The sequence below is a fragment of the Ambystoma mexicanum genome, chromosome 12, assembly GCF_040938575.1.
Source record: "Ambystoma mexicanum isolate Mex_15411 chromosome 12, UKY_AmexF1_1, whole genome shotgun sequence".
Classification (NCBI taxonomy): Eukaryota; Metazoa; Chordata; class Amphibia; order Caudata; family Ambystomatidae; genus Ambystoma; species Ambystoma mexicanum.
In genome coordinates this window covers 977,977,588-977,991,729 of record NC_090936.1, presented here as the reverse complement: position 1 = coordinate 977,991,729, position 14,142 = coordinate 977,977,588, and positions in this window count along the sequence as shown.

Here is a 14,142-nt window from a genome sequence, read left to right as displayed (position 1 = left end):
CCTACTTTTGTTGCGTGCGCCGCGCTATGTGCGAATTTCGCTGTGGCCTGTGCGATTTTCGCTGTGACCTGGCGCACGCTGTTTGTTAGCCTGTGCGCCAACGTGCGCCAACGTGCGCCGCGCACTTTTTTATCGCACATCCGCTGGTTTTCTCGCGCACGGCCTTCCATGAATCGACGTGCGCTGCTTTTCGTGAGATTTTCGCACTTGCACTGCGATTTTCGCTATTCCACTGCGATTCGCACGTTTTTGCCCACTTGCGCCGCGCTAATTATTCCATGAATCGGCCTGTTAACATTTTATTATTGTATAGAAGTATAAAAATTATGAAAGAGAGGGGGAAACAGAAACTGAAACAAATATAGGGGAATTAGGGTTTTGGACATGATGGATGTGAGGGGTGGAAGGGATGCAAGTCTGATTGAAAGGTTTTTCTTGCTGGGGAGGGTTTGGGGATAGTTGGTTGGGAAAATGGAGAGGGGGAACAGGTACTTGTGGGACAGTGATATTTAATTTGATCTTTTATGTGGTCCTCCACAAAGTTTTTTATAAGAATGATATTTTTCATTAACATATCCATTCTTGGCTTCATTCGCTGCAGAGGATTTTCTAATATCTCTCTTGGTATATTATTTTTAATGTCTTTATTGTCTGTTCGAAAAAAAATGTTTTTTGTTAAGTACACATAAAGTAATGGTTATTAATTTGCTTATATAGAGAAGTGTAGTGTCTACCATTAGTATCACTGTCTTCACTCATTTCCTCCCGAGGAAAATTTTCTTCCAGCCATTCCAACATACTAGACAAATATTAGTTTTAGTGTACCTAATACAGAAAGTTTATAAATATATATAATAAATGTAGTGTACCCACTAGTTCCTGCTGTTACTGCTGCGTAGGTGTCCTGCTCATTTGTGCTGTGGAATTTCTGTGAGGTAATTCTGTTAGAGGCATATTTATTGTGTTTTGGTATATTCCACTATGTTGCATGTGCTATGTATTTGGACTGTTACTGTCTTACATACACAGTTTCACTTCTTATTTATTATTGAATATAATGTATTTATGTGCTGCTTTTTGACCATGTTTAGTGTTTTTTTGGATGATATAAAAAAGTAAGATACCCCATGAGTTTTTGGATAGTGTTGATGTTGTCCGAGTCCGTCCGCCAACAGGTGCATTGTACCCGGACATCCGACCCACTAGCGCAGGTAGAGGGTTCAGTATGTTGTATGTTATATGTATATAAAATGAGGGCATCCTAGTAAACATTTATCACATTTACATTATCTATATATCTATATTCAGTGAAAATATTTTGTTACAGGAACGTTATGGTTAAGTTGTGCTACTAAAAACCTATGAAATTCAGTGAAAAACACGTTGTTAAAGGGACGTTATGGTTAAGTTGCGCTACTAAAACCCTATGAAATTCAGTGAAAAAAACTTTGTTACAGGGACGTTATGGTTCCAAGGAAAACCGAAAACCCCCTGAAATTTGTCAGTTATGGTAAGCTAAGCAACCATAACTCGCGGCACCACTGGGCCACTTGTTTTTGTTCACTGACATATCTAGGGCAGGTGGTTTTGTATCTAGACGTTAACCTTGTCATATGTTCTTAAAGTATGGTCCATATGGTTTAGTCTCAGCTGATAGTGCACATACATGGGGAAATAAGCAGGCCTCAAACACACATTTCATTATTATACATGAAGATAAACTTTAATGTTATTAACATTTTCTGATGATTCTGTTTCTTTCTTCCTTACTTTAGTTTCCCTGTGTGTGCGCCTTTGATTTGTATGCATTGTGGTTCTTCATATGTATTGTTTGTACTAGCAAAAGTGTAGTAAGTCTTGAATTATTAGCTAGTTATTACATGTTTAACATTACACAAAACTTGCATAAGGTAGCATTCATTATTGTACTTTCCAAAATTACAAGATTATGAATATTGTACTTATATGATGCATGCTGCAGCCATTGCCAATGTTTATGTATGATTTGGTTCCTGTATTAACAATACTCAAATACGATGTTGTTTAGATGAGTTCATTCTTTAATCAATTAAGTAATTCACAAAATGTCTCCCGATCACCCCTGAAATCTTATTACCAACATTATAAACACAACCCCTTGTAGAGACTTTTCATCTAAATGAATTTCACATGTGATGTCATCAGTGATTTCATCAATTTTATTTGATTTATTGTATTTATTTATGTGTTTATATAGCGCTGCAGCCCGCGTGCATCAGAGCGCATTGCATATAGACAGACGTGGATGTTCAGGTAACAGGACAATGGCATGTGCTACATACAACATATCGTTTTATTAATGATGCATTAAGATTACTGGTGTATCTAGGTGTTGGTATCTATTTGAACAGGAGTGTCGTTCATTTTTTTCTGAAGCATAGATGATTGATTTCCAGTCTCAGTGCGGGAAGAAGTTTGTTCCATTTTAGGACTGCTTTTGTTGTGAAAGCCCTGCCTAGTCCCTTGGCTTTTTTAACTGGTACTACTTGGAGAAGGCCTATGTTGTTTGATTTTAGGTTACGACATGATTCATTCCACTTGAACTGTTTTTTTAAGTATATTGGCGCTTTACCAAATAAACATCGATGTACCAGAGTGATAGTTTTGAATGTGATGCGTTCCTCGATAGCTAGCCAGTGTAAATCCTTTCTGCCATTTGTGACATGCTCTCTTTTAGATTTGCCGGTGATTGTTCCTATAGCGTTGTTCTGGATCACTTGGCATTGTTTGAGGCATTTGCTGCTTGCGCCCAGTAATAGGGAGTTACCACAGTCTAACCGAGAGAGGATTGTGGCTCTAGCTATGATTGTGCTATTTTGTTGACTCAGCAGGGGTCTGATTTTTTTTCAGTAACTTCTGGTGATATTGGCAGTTCCTTTTAAGATAGGCTGTATGGGCTTCTGCTCCCAAAGATGCCTGTAAGTATATGCCTAGTGTTTTGACTTTTTATGATGTTTTAATTTGTGTCTCTTTGATATTGAATGTGGTGTATAGTAGGCTTAGTTTTTTACTGGCATAGGGTGATCCGAAGATCATAAGCTCTGTTTTGGTGGCATTTATGCACATCCAATTTGCCTTCATCCAGGTTTCGATGGTGTTGTATATTATCAAGAGTTTTTCGCTATCCTGTTCATAGTCCCCACTTAGTTCAAACAGCAATTGGGTGTCGTCGGCAAAGGTAGTGTGCATAGGCAATGCATGTATAGGTTGAACAATAGGGGGGAGAAACTAGCGCCTTGTGGTTTGTGATGTCATCTTTCATGTCCTGTGCATTAGTCTTAGCAGTGCACAGTGGTGGCGTGAGTTATGTTTGCTTAGCTTACCATGACTGTGAATTTCAGGGGGTTTTCGGTTTTACTTACAACCATAACGTCCCTTTAACAACGTTTTTTTCACTGTACATATATATGTATATATATGTATATAGGAAAGTATATATTCCTTTATTTTGAACTGTTATAATTTGCTGTTTGGGACACTACTGGATAACATTCACATCCCTCTTAAGAGTGTAACCTTTTCTCAGCCCACATTACCACAAAAGGCGAAGGAGGTATGTCTCTTGACTTCCTGTTTTACCGTTAACGATTGGGATCACTGTTGGTTTGTATAAGCGTGAAGACTGAGCAGGTGCTTTAGCCACTACTCATACTTGCGCACCTGAAGAGCAAAAGACATTTCATCACAGTAACGTGGTCCTGAATTGTTTTCCAAAGGGATGCCGGCTAGCCATCAGGGCGTCAGACTTGGTTGGTGATTCTTTGACTATCTCCTCAGTCAGTATCTGTACCTTTCTTTGCTGGCCATGCTTGTGGCTCCTACTTGCACCTTTCATTTCCAATGGATATCAAGAGTAGTAGATTCAGAATATACTGAGATTTATTATATTAAAATGGCTACACTGTTTCTAGTATTCTTTTCATACAGTGTATGTAATTAACACACTACAGACATTTAACACATGCTGTCTATCACATTTATAGCACGTGAGTAATCACCCTGTGATCCTCACAATAACATAAGCAATAATGCCAAGTTCTACCTGTATCAATATTCTCAGGAATACCACCTAACCAATAATATCCCGTAAGAGGGCAACAAATCACTTGGAGAAGACACACACTCCAACCCTTGTGTGAGAAACACCATGCCGCTCACGGAAGGGAATCAGCACAGCCCTCATTGAGAGAAGGGACACCACATCACTGAAGGATACTATCACTCACAATTTTGCCTGTGGGAGCGGACCTTGTCGTTCAAAGATGACGCCCACGCTAGGTCTCACCCGAAGGAGTTATCCATTCACTCACACAAGATAACGACTCCAACCATGACCTGGAGCAGGACACCACATCACTCAAGAAGACAATTGCTGCATCCGTCATCTAGAGGAAAGGAACATATAATTCCTATTAGATAAATCTTCAATGCTTCTTTAGGGGTACATCACAGTTACTCAGACCCTCACGTAGAGGGAACACCTCTAAACCCAGAGTAGATATTAACATCTGTCATTAAATGTAAGAGACGCCAACATGTGCAGCACTCACCTAGGAGAAAACACTGCCTCACTCACACAGTCTAATGCCCTACTTCTCATCTGCTAGCAAAGACCACTTAATTCAGTGGATACAACCACATAGGTCCCCATCAATAGAAGAACACTGCTTCCCCCAGAAGAGACAGTCACAGCACCCTTTACTTTGAAGAGAGACTTAAGTGCCCCAGACGTAGCCACGTAGTAGGGGCTGCAATGCATGCCAAGAGAGCTATTTCTACCATGAGAATGATATTCCATACAAACTATAGATCTTTTGCTAACTAGAGTTGCACGCAAGTCTTCGAATCCTAACGGGCGCCGTACCAGATGTATCAGACTACAGAAGTGCGACTCTGCATGTGAAACGGGCTGCGGCATCGAGGGCGAGGAAGGAAAAGAGATAGTTATTCTGCTTCGAATCCTTGGGTTTATTTTCAGCTGCTGTTAAATATTCTCTTGATAAGCGCTTAATCTATGATGAATATTCAATTACAGATGGTGCCAGTGACATTGGGTAATTTCGAAGTTCATGTTCTACAATGGATCATGACTGGCAGCAGGGAAGAAAAAAAAGAATTTAATTAGTAGCCGAATGTATTGTGGACATGTGATATATTTCCTTGTCGAGTAAGTTGTCTGAAAAAAATGTGATAACCATTACACAATCACAATCTTCCTCCAGTCTTCTCGATAGACTTCCATGAAGAATATGCCGCTATTATGGTCTCACAAAATAAACTGGTCAGTTTCTGTGTGTTAAAGAACAGCAGACAAATCATCTGGCCATCCAAGCTTTCATTTCTGAGAGCCACGTGACAAAAAATAGGTGACTTGTGTTATGGTCACATACCATAATTTCACATATTTCATTGTCACAGTCCTCATCGGTTCTGGGCAAGAGGATGCTATGTTACCCAATATTGCGATCGGGTGTAGCTATGTTTTATGGTGCAGGTTGCAGTCTGTCATTAAGGCATACAGGCATACATGGCAGACCAGTGCTGGAGCGGTATGAAGGCCTGTGTGAAGGGCATTGCTTATCACAACGATACCTGGGGAGCCATTGCTAAAGCAGCTGGGACTAAAGTGCCAGAAAAGCAGTCATTAAACCAAGTTGGCAGAGGAAGGTTAAGTCACAAACCCGTTCCAGAGTCAGAAGGAAAACAGCAGTAGACATTCAAAAATGGGTTAAGAAACAAGCACTATTTCCAGATTAGAGGTCGTGGAACAGAAGACTGCTCCATCCCTCACACCCCTCCGTGCATGTTCTTTATCTGAACGTATATGGAGGCCTACATCGACCTTCCTAGTCTCAGAAGGAAGACATTGCAATATTTATGAATGAAACCAACTCCCCTCCACTACCCGCTGAGCCTCCAGTAGTAACGGTATCATAATGTGTGCATGTTCTATCCATGTAACCCATGTGCATGTGAAGGTCCTTCTTCTTACTCATATATCATATCACTCATGCATGAGTAATTATGAGGAAATAAAACAATGCTAAAGCTCACTGGCTAGCCAATGCTAAAAGCATTAAGTGAACGTACACCCCTCATACTTTGCAGCATTCCCAAAATGCTTGAGTTAAGTGACATGGTAGGTCACAGGCTGGGCAAACCGCTTCCAAGTGTCTTGCAAGTGTTTTCCAAACGGAATAAGTAAACATGATTTAAGGAAGTATTCTGCACTTGATAGATAGTGTGGGTTCTTCCTGATTTTATTTACAGCACATTCAAAGTGGGAAGACCATTATAAGGCCACATTAATATTATTCATTCTTAGTTTTTGTATATCTAGCTACATGCAAAATTGAACAAAAGATACTTTAACAAAAAAGACTTTGGGCCTCATTACGAGGCTTGGGCTCCCGTAATGAAGGGTGCCGGTACGGGGCCGGCACCGTTCATTATGGGATGCCTGATTACGAGGTCCCCTAGCGGGACCTGGAACGGACATCTGGTAAAACCAGACGTCCTTTCTGAGTCCCGTAAGGGGACCAAGGAGCTAATAACAGGCCCGTTATTAGCGGAAGTGCGGCGGAAGTGCTTGTGTTTGGTGGTGTGACATAACTCAGTTTTCCATCAAACTATCATGCTTTCCTTTGAGCGAGTGTACTGTGATCAACTTGGTGCCGGTCCTTGGGGGGGAGAGAGACGGACTGAGGCAGCTCCTCGAGCCGTCCGGCGTGCCCAGGACGGACCACTCTGATCAAGAGTTCTTTTCATTAACTTGGCTCCTGACTTCCGTGTTGTGTATTTTTGACCTGGGGTTGCGAGATTCTCCCCCCGGGGGTTGATTTATCAACTTACAGATTTAATTATTTTTTAATGTGCTCCATCTCTCTTTAAGAGGATTTTTAGTTGGACTATACACTTCCATTAAGTTTTGGATTATTCTGATATTATCTTCTGGTTGTATCAAGAAGTTGTCTTGTAGCTTTTCTTTACTGTATTTTTTAATATGATTGATCTTTGCAAGATATTACCCCAAGGGGGTGCGTGACTGCGAGGTTGCCTCTCCTCCGTGATTGTTTTCCTCACCTATTAGGGGGCTGCGAGCAGGAACTCTCCCCTGGTGGAAGTTGGAGAACCTCTCTCTTTATCATAAGGGATATTTTATCGTAAGCTCGCATTATTTTATGATTATTACTTAGAGCGTTAATGCTCATTTTAGAGGTGTATTTGCAAAACTCTTTTTAGTTGGTGATTTTAGGTGATACAAGGGATATTTTGATATTAATTTTAAACCTACTAAATTCTTTTTTGCCAGTCTTGGTATCTTCTGTGTACAATTAGTAGCCCCTGACCTTCACTTCCACTGAAATGGAGAGAAGAGTACTTAGAAGTGGGCTTGCTACAACAGAGACCAGGGAGGCTAAGGAGACAGGTGTACTCCAGCCTAATTTACAAATAAGGGATGAAATGGATGGGGAACACTTAGCTGGGTCAGGACATGACACATCCATACCAGAAGTGATTGAGAATTTTGAGCTACAACAACCCAGCAGGAGGATGGAGAGTGACCCATCTATGGTTGAGAAGTCTTTACCCACACGTAATGAACAAGTTACATACCCAGAAAAAGATAACATCTCTTCTTTAGAGAAAGAGTTTAGGAGAGATATTTTATCGATTAATACATATGAACTCACAGATGTTGAATGTTTACAAGAGAGCATGAATGTTATAAAAAGGGTTGTTCGCTTTCATGCCTCCACTTCCCTCCAGGAGGAGGTTAATCGAGAAAAAAATAGTAAATATAGGGGTAGACCCCTCTCAGATTCCTTTATAGGTAACACATATATGGGTAAAAATGACAGGGTATCTAAGAAATTAATAGCTAACACACACAATTTCCCCCTCGTGTTTGTCTTTGGGAATAAACATGCTAATAAGGCAGGCTCACTGACCTTGGATGTGGCTAATAGATTTCCCCTAAAAACGCCTCCTAGAGAAGGTGTTAAGCTATGCCAACAAAGTCTTCACCAAGAGAAGGGTGGGGAAGTTATGGATGATTCCTTTACTCAAACGGCAGATGCCACGGGTGAGCTTCTAAATGAAATCATAGAATTAGATATGCCCCAAGGAAGTGGGGGACTAAAATCTAGGGGGGGAAGAAGTCTCTCTGAGGGGGCACAAAGGGTAAGCAAGATTATATTTGATACCCCCCCTTCTATTGTGGAACCTATTATATCAATGCAGGAAACTATAGCCGCTCAATTACTGTATAAAGAAGCCTTTTCCCAAACAGAGGGAGGTGAAAGGGGCGTTTGTGTGGGTCGGTTACATATTAAATCTTTGGATTTAACGCAGCCTGTGCACAAGGTAGTTGGTGGAATGAAAGGGGAGATACTCCTAACAAGATTTGTCCCACTGTTTGGAAGGAAATTCGATGGGACCACTTCCTTGAAACATGGGTCCTGGGACTGGTGGACCATGCTAATAACTACTTTCTGCCTAAATACACCTGGAAGAGGGGAAACAAGACCTCGAGGATAGATTTTTTTTATGTTTCTAATGCCTGGAAGCAACCTGGGGCTTCTTTGCTCCACCTAGATTCAGACTTCAGACTTGGGAGATCATATCCCTATTTATTTCCCTTTTTTGCTGCAGACTCAAGTGAGACAAGTAAGACCTGAACACATGGCCTTGGGTTTATCTAATAAAGGTAGAACAGTTACTTGGAACCACTATACTGTTAAAAAATTCAATGCTCTTATCCTGAAACATCTAAGTGAGGCCTTACACTCGATAAACAAAGGTAGCACTTTGCCAAGGGGAAGTTATTATTATAATAACATACTAATGGTCTGTGCATATAAAATCACCAAGGTATCGAGACCCACGTCGCTTAATAGAAAAAGTGTTAGTTGGGATTCTGCGATACATTACTCCAAAAGCACCAAACAAAGGTAATTGACAAATCGTACCCGTCTTACACTTTCAAAAGAACTTTTTCAGATTCATAAAAAGAGAAACATCATGAGGCATAAGAGCTTTATTAAATCCCTGAAAATGAATCGTTATTTAAAGGTTCACCAACTCATGATTGAAAATCTCTGTAAGGGAAAGGAGGTTAATTTTTGGGCGTCCATAAATTCGATGTTAACTCCTGTCAGAGACAAGTTAGATTGCCCTATTTCAGAGGAGGTGTGGTATGCTTACTATGTTAAAAAATTCTCTCTCCCGCCGGCCTTCATTGTGGACTCTGATTTGTTTTTGGGAACCCCAGTAAAGGGTGGTTGCCCCTAGGATTGGGACGACATTGTTTGGGCGATTAATAAACTTAAGCCGTCAAGGGCACCGGACCCGGGCGGCATCCCTCCCTTTGCTATGAAGGCGGAACCGGAATTGTGGGCAAAGGTTTTAAAACCTATCTTTGAGTCCATTTATGAGACCCACATTATTCCAAAATCGTGGGCTCAAAGCATTATAGTTCCAGTTTTCAAAAAGGGTGATATCCTCAATCCCTACAACTATAGACCTATAGCCCTCCAAGATGCGGCAAGTAAGGTCTTTGGTATTTTACTCTTAAGAGACCTAAATCAAGCAGTGAGGGTAAATTCTTGTCTAAGTAGATCAGGTTGGTTTTAGAGCGGAATTAGGTACTAGCCTGAATGGCACAATACTGGCCCATTTAAGAGATTACGTTCATCAATCTGACATAGGGGTGGTATTCTTAGCATTCTTAGATCTCTCCAACGCTTTCGATGGGGTTATTAGAGCGAGACTTTGGAGTAAGATGTTGAAGATGAATATCCTCTTAAACTTGTACAGCTTTTAGCTCTTCTACACACTAACACTTCAATTAGAGTTTGTCTATACAAGGAGGGCACACTATCAGAGATTATACCAACCTATATAGAAGTGAAACAAGGCTGCTCATTGGCTCCCCTGATCTTTAATTTGTATGTCAGTGATGTGGAGGATATTTGGGGAGGTCCTCTTATTGCACCTGCTAGACTGGGTACGGTGACCATCGAATGGATGGCATTTGCCGATGATTTTATTTTGTTAGATCGTACCCCTAGGGGACTCAGATTGAAGATGGGTCTCTTTTATCAATATGCCCTGCTTAACAACTTGGCTCCAAACCCTTTGAAATCATGAATATTGGTATTTACAAAAAAAAACAAGAAAATAAACTATACTTGGTTTATGGGAGAACAACCAGTGGAGCAGGTCCAGGCCATTACTTATCTAGGTTATAACCTAACTAATAAAGTAAGTCTTAAAACTTGGAGACAAATCCTCGAGGATAAAGCGAAAAATCTTAGCTCACAAATGACATTTTTGAAAGTAAGAACATGTACATTTTCACTTCTTCCCTTGAGGTGTTTTTACATGGCTAAATGTGAGCCAATACTTCTGTATGGCTTGGATATCTGTACACACAAAATGTGTCCTACACTGAATACGCTACAAGGGAAATTGTGGAAGGACTTACTCGGTTTATCCAGATCAATCCCAAATGCTATTATTCGAAGTGAGTTATGTTTGATTTCATCGGAAACCAGACTTAAATGGAAACAGTTGTCGTTATATAGAAAAATATTGGTTCCGCCGAATAACTCATTGTATGAATCTCTATCTGAGTTGGTAAGAACGGAAATGGTTCCATCGATTAGAAAATGTAATCTTAAAATGAACTGTATTCTGGAGTCGTTGGGTCTAAAATCGGAAGATCTTATCCAACGCCCAGGGTTGTTGAAGAGGTTCTTACTGAGGGTGGATTGGGCTGATGGTGCTAAGAAGATTGGTGAACTCTCTACCTATAAGGAATATGCACGTCATGGCCATGCTTGAGTGTGTCTGCCCTTATACATTCGATGTTTCCCATGTGAGAGGGTAAGATCAGTATATATGCGCTTTAGACTGAATCAGATACCTAATCTAGAGAGGACCAGATATTGGTCTTCCAGAGCTGAAACAGAGGGAGGATTGCTGGAAACGAGGTGTCGCTTCTGCAAAATCCCGGCTGCTACTGAGACACTTAAACACTTGGTGCTTTTTTGTACTCACTTTGAGTCTACTCGCGCAATTTGTTTTGAAGGGAGATTTGACAGAAACCTCGTTATGCCAGCTGATTTATTTTGGAGTCGGCTCGTGTGGGGATTTAGTGTTTCCATAACTTTGGTATTATATAAAATGATGGAGTGTATTATGGAAGAAATGGAAAAAATTAATACATAGGCATGAAATGAAATTGGGAATTGTATTTGATATATGTTTCTTAAATTATTTTATCTGTTTATTTTTGATATATCATACTTGATTTAATGTTTTTGTATATATGCTATTGTGTTTAATGTTGTGTAAGGTTTTTTGTGACGTAACAATAAAAAATAATGTAAAAAAATTAACGGGCCCGTTATTAGCTCCATCCCCATTCCCATTGAGCCCTATGAGGGCTCAATGGGAATGGGGATTGGTTTTGTGCATGAGGAATTACCGGGTCCTCCAAGGTTGGAATGACCCGGTAATTCCTCAGAGACAGAACCCAGTACTGGAACCCGGTATGGAGGCAGCCATGCCCTTATTAAGGGCATGGCTCCCTCCATAATTGTAATGAGGCCCTTAAGGTTACTGTAACAAGCAAATAAAGTCTACAAACAGAAGAAATAACATTTAGGTAAAAACACTAGCTACCACTACTAATTCATCCATGAAACTCAAAGTATAAACACTTACTCCGTATTACTACAACTACAACCTTGAATCCCCCTTGAACTGTGATATTGATGTAACCTGCCTAATTTTCACAGTGAGTGTACATTGATTTTACCTTAACTATAGGATGGAGATCACCACTCTATTGTAATATGTTCGGTAACCAGTGAAAATGCTGCCAGCAAAAATGTAATTGAAAAAGTCGTCATAAAGATACCTCCGGAGTGAAAAAGTAGCGAAGCAAAAAGTAGTCGAAAATGCCGCAGAAAAGTAGCCAAAAATGTAGTGCTGCTGCAATAATTATGTGGGTGTGTGATAGTATGTTTCTTTGAAGTGTGTTGTAAGTAATGGTGTATTCTAACTATATTGGACTTCACAAGACATTTTGCAGTAAGAATAACTATGATCGCATATTGGTAGTGTGTCGCAATGAAGGTTTTTTTAAGAAGTAGTTAGATACCTGCTCTGATCTGCTCTCTCTTGGCACTGTGCACCTAGCCACCCTCTGTCCCCTGGGCCCAGGTACCTGCTCACCCTGACACCCTCCTGCACTGCCTCCTGGCCACTCCTTGCACTGGGGACTGTATCCGTACCCATACAGCCCCCCCATTTTTCTTCTTTTTCTGCACTTATCAGACTTACCCAGTCTGCTGCCTTAAACACTGCATTTTCCACTTGCTGGCTGCACTACCACTGTTTATTACCTTAATTTTCTATTTATTTGTATTTATTATTATTTATCTGCTCTCCTCTGCTCCGCACTTCCACTCTCCCCTTTCCATGCACTTTTTCCCTTTTCCCTTTCCCATGCACTTGCGTGTTCTCAATGTCACTGGGCCTCGTAAAATCATTGTTGTTTTTTGTGTTGGGTTCTCTCCTGTTCCCCTCTCTTGCTTAGTCGCGCTCTGAAACACTTGTGTACGAGCGTGATACAAATAAAATATCATATCATATCATATCATACTTGTTGGCGTATTATGTCTTGGGTTTTAAAAGTACGATTGTGGTATTTTGGATGTAGATAGATGCCATTTGGCTTATTCTAACTGTTTATTGTACTATAGTTTAGCAAATAAGATTGGGGTGAAGGAATTTGTTAGATTTGGTGGTTACGTTGGCGTATTGTAATTATATTGGATTTTATAAGAAGCATTGCAGTTACAAGAACTGTTATGGCATATTTGAAATGTATTGGATTGAAGGGTGAATTTTAAGTACCTTAGAAGCATTAGTATCACATATTGGCCATTAGAATTTATTTGTATGTTGAAACGATTGTCTGAATTACAAAAATGGCATAATGTGCTATCATTTGCATTCTGCAGAAGCTGGTGAAATGGAATGGATTCAGAATTTGGTATGACTACATACACAAATCGTTAATTAGGGGTGTGCTTTTGTGAAACATGGTTGAACAGAGTGCATGTATGTTTCCACGTGTATGAAATCTGGAAGATTTCATTTATAGGGATGTTTTTGGTTTCCAGTACTTGTAGTAAGTACATTAGGAATTATTGTGGATCTTCCTGTGTGTTTCTGGTGAATTTCCCCAATCCTGTACAGTAGTCCAATTCTTGCCGTATACCTAAAACAGTGTAAGTGCTGTCAGGATTATTTGTGGCATTGCTATGAAGGACGAGCATTTACAAACACAACTGGTCTGAGCCATTTCAGTAAATGTTGTGAACAATTGGTGGCAATTGGAAGAGAAGATTGATTTCTCCAGTTTACTCCAGGTGTGTTGCTGAATTTAAATGGACCAGAGAGTTGTGACTCTGCATCCTTTGATGGGCCTGCAGTTGTTTTTTGAGAAGAGTGATGTGTCTCCTTGTATTTTGATGGATGTGCAGCTGATTTTGTACTAGACAGTTTTGTGGTACTATTATTTGATGGAGCAGCAGTTGGTCTTTGTTGCTTTAGCAGTATTGTTGGAAGAGCAGCCTTTGATACAATTGCTCACAGTATTATGATTCAGCACTTGGCCTAGGCTGGCTTTAGAGGTATGTCTTTAGACTGGTTTATCTCTTTCTTATCTGACTGTCAGCAAACAGTTTCCTTTTTTCCCTTTCTCTGCTGTTCCTTATACAATTACATGTGTTGTTTGCCAGGGGTCCTTTCTCTCCCCATACTGCTTAATCCTTATCTCCGTCCCCTTGCCGATCTTATAACATCCGTTGGCATCCGTATTTATACCTATGCGGATGATACCCAATTACTTTTTCATCTTGATTATCAGCTATCTGATACTCCTTCTTATCTTAAGAATTACTTATCAGCAGTTTTGACCTGGATGGCTAAAAATAGCCTTAAACTTAAACCGAAGTACTGGTCTTTGGTACTTAGACCCTAGCTCGGCCTGGAATTCCACCTTCTGGCCGGAGTCACTAGTCA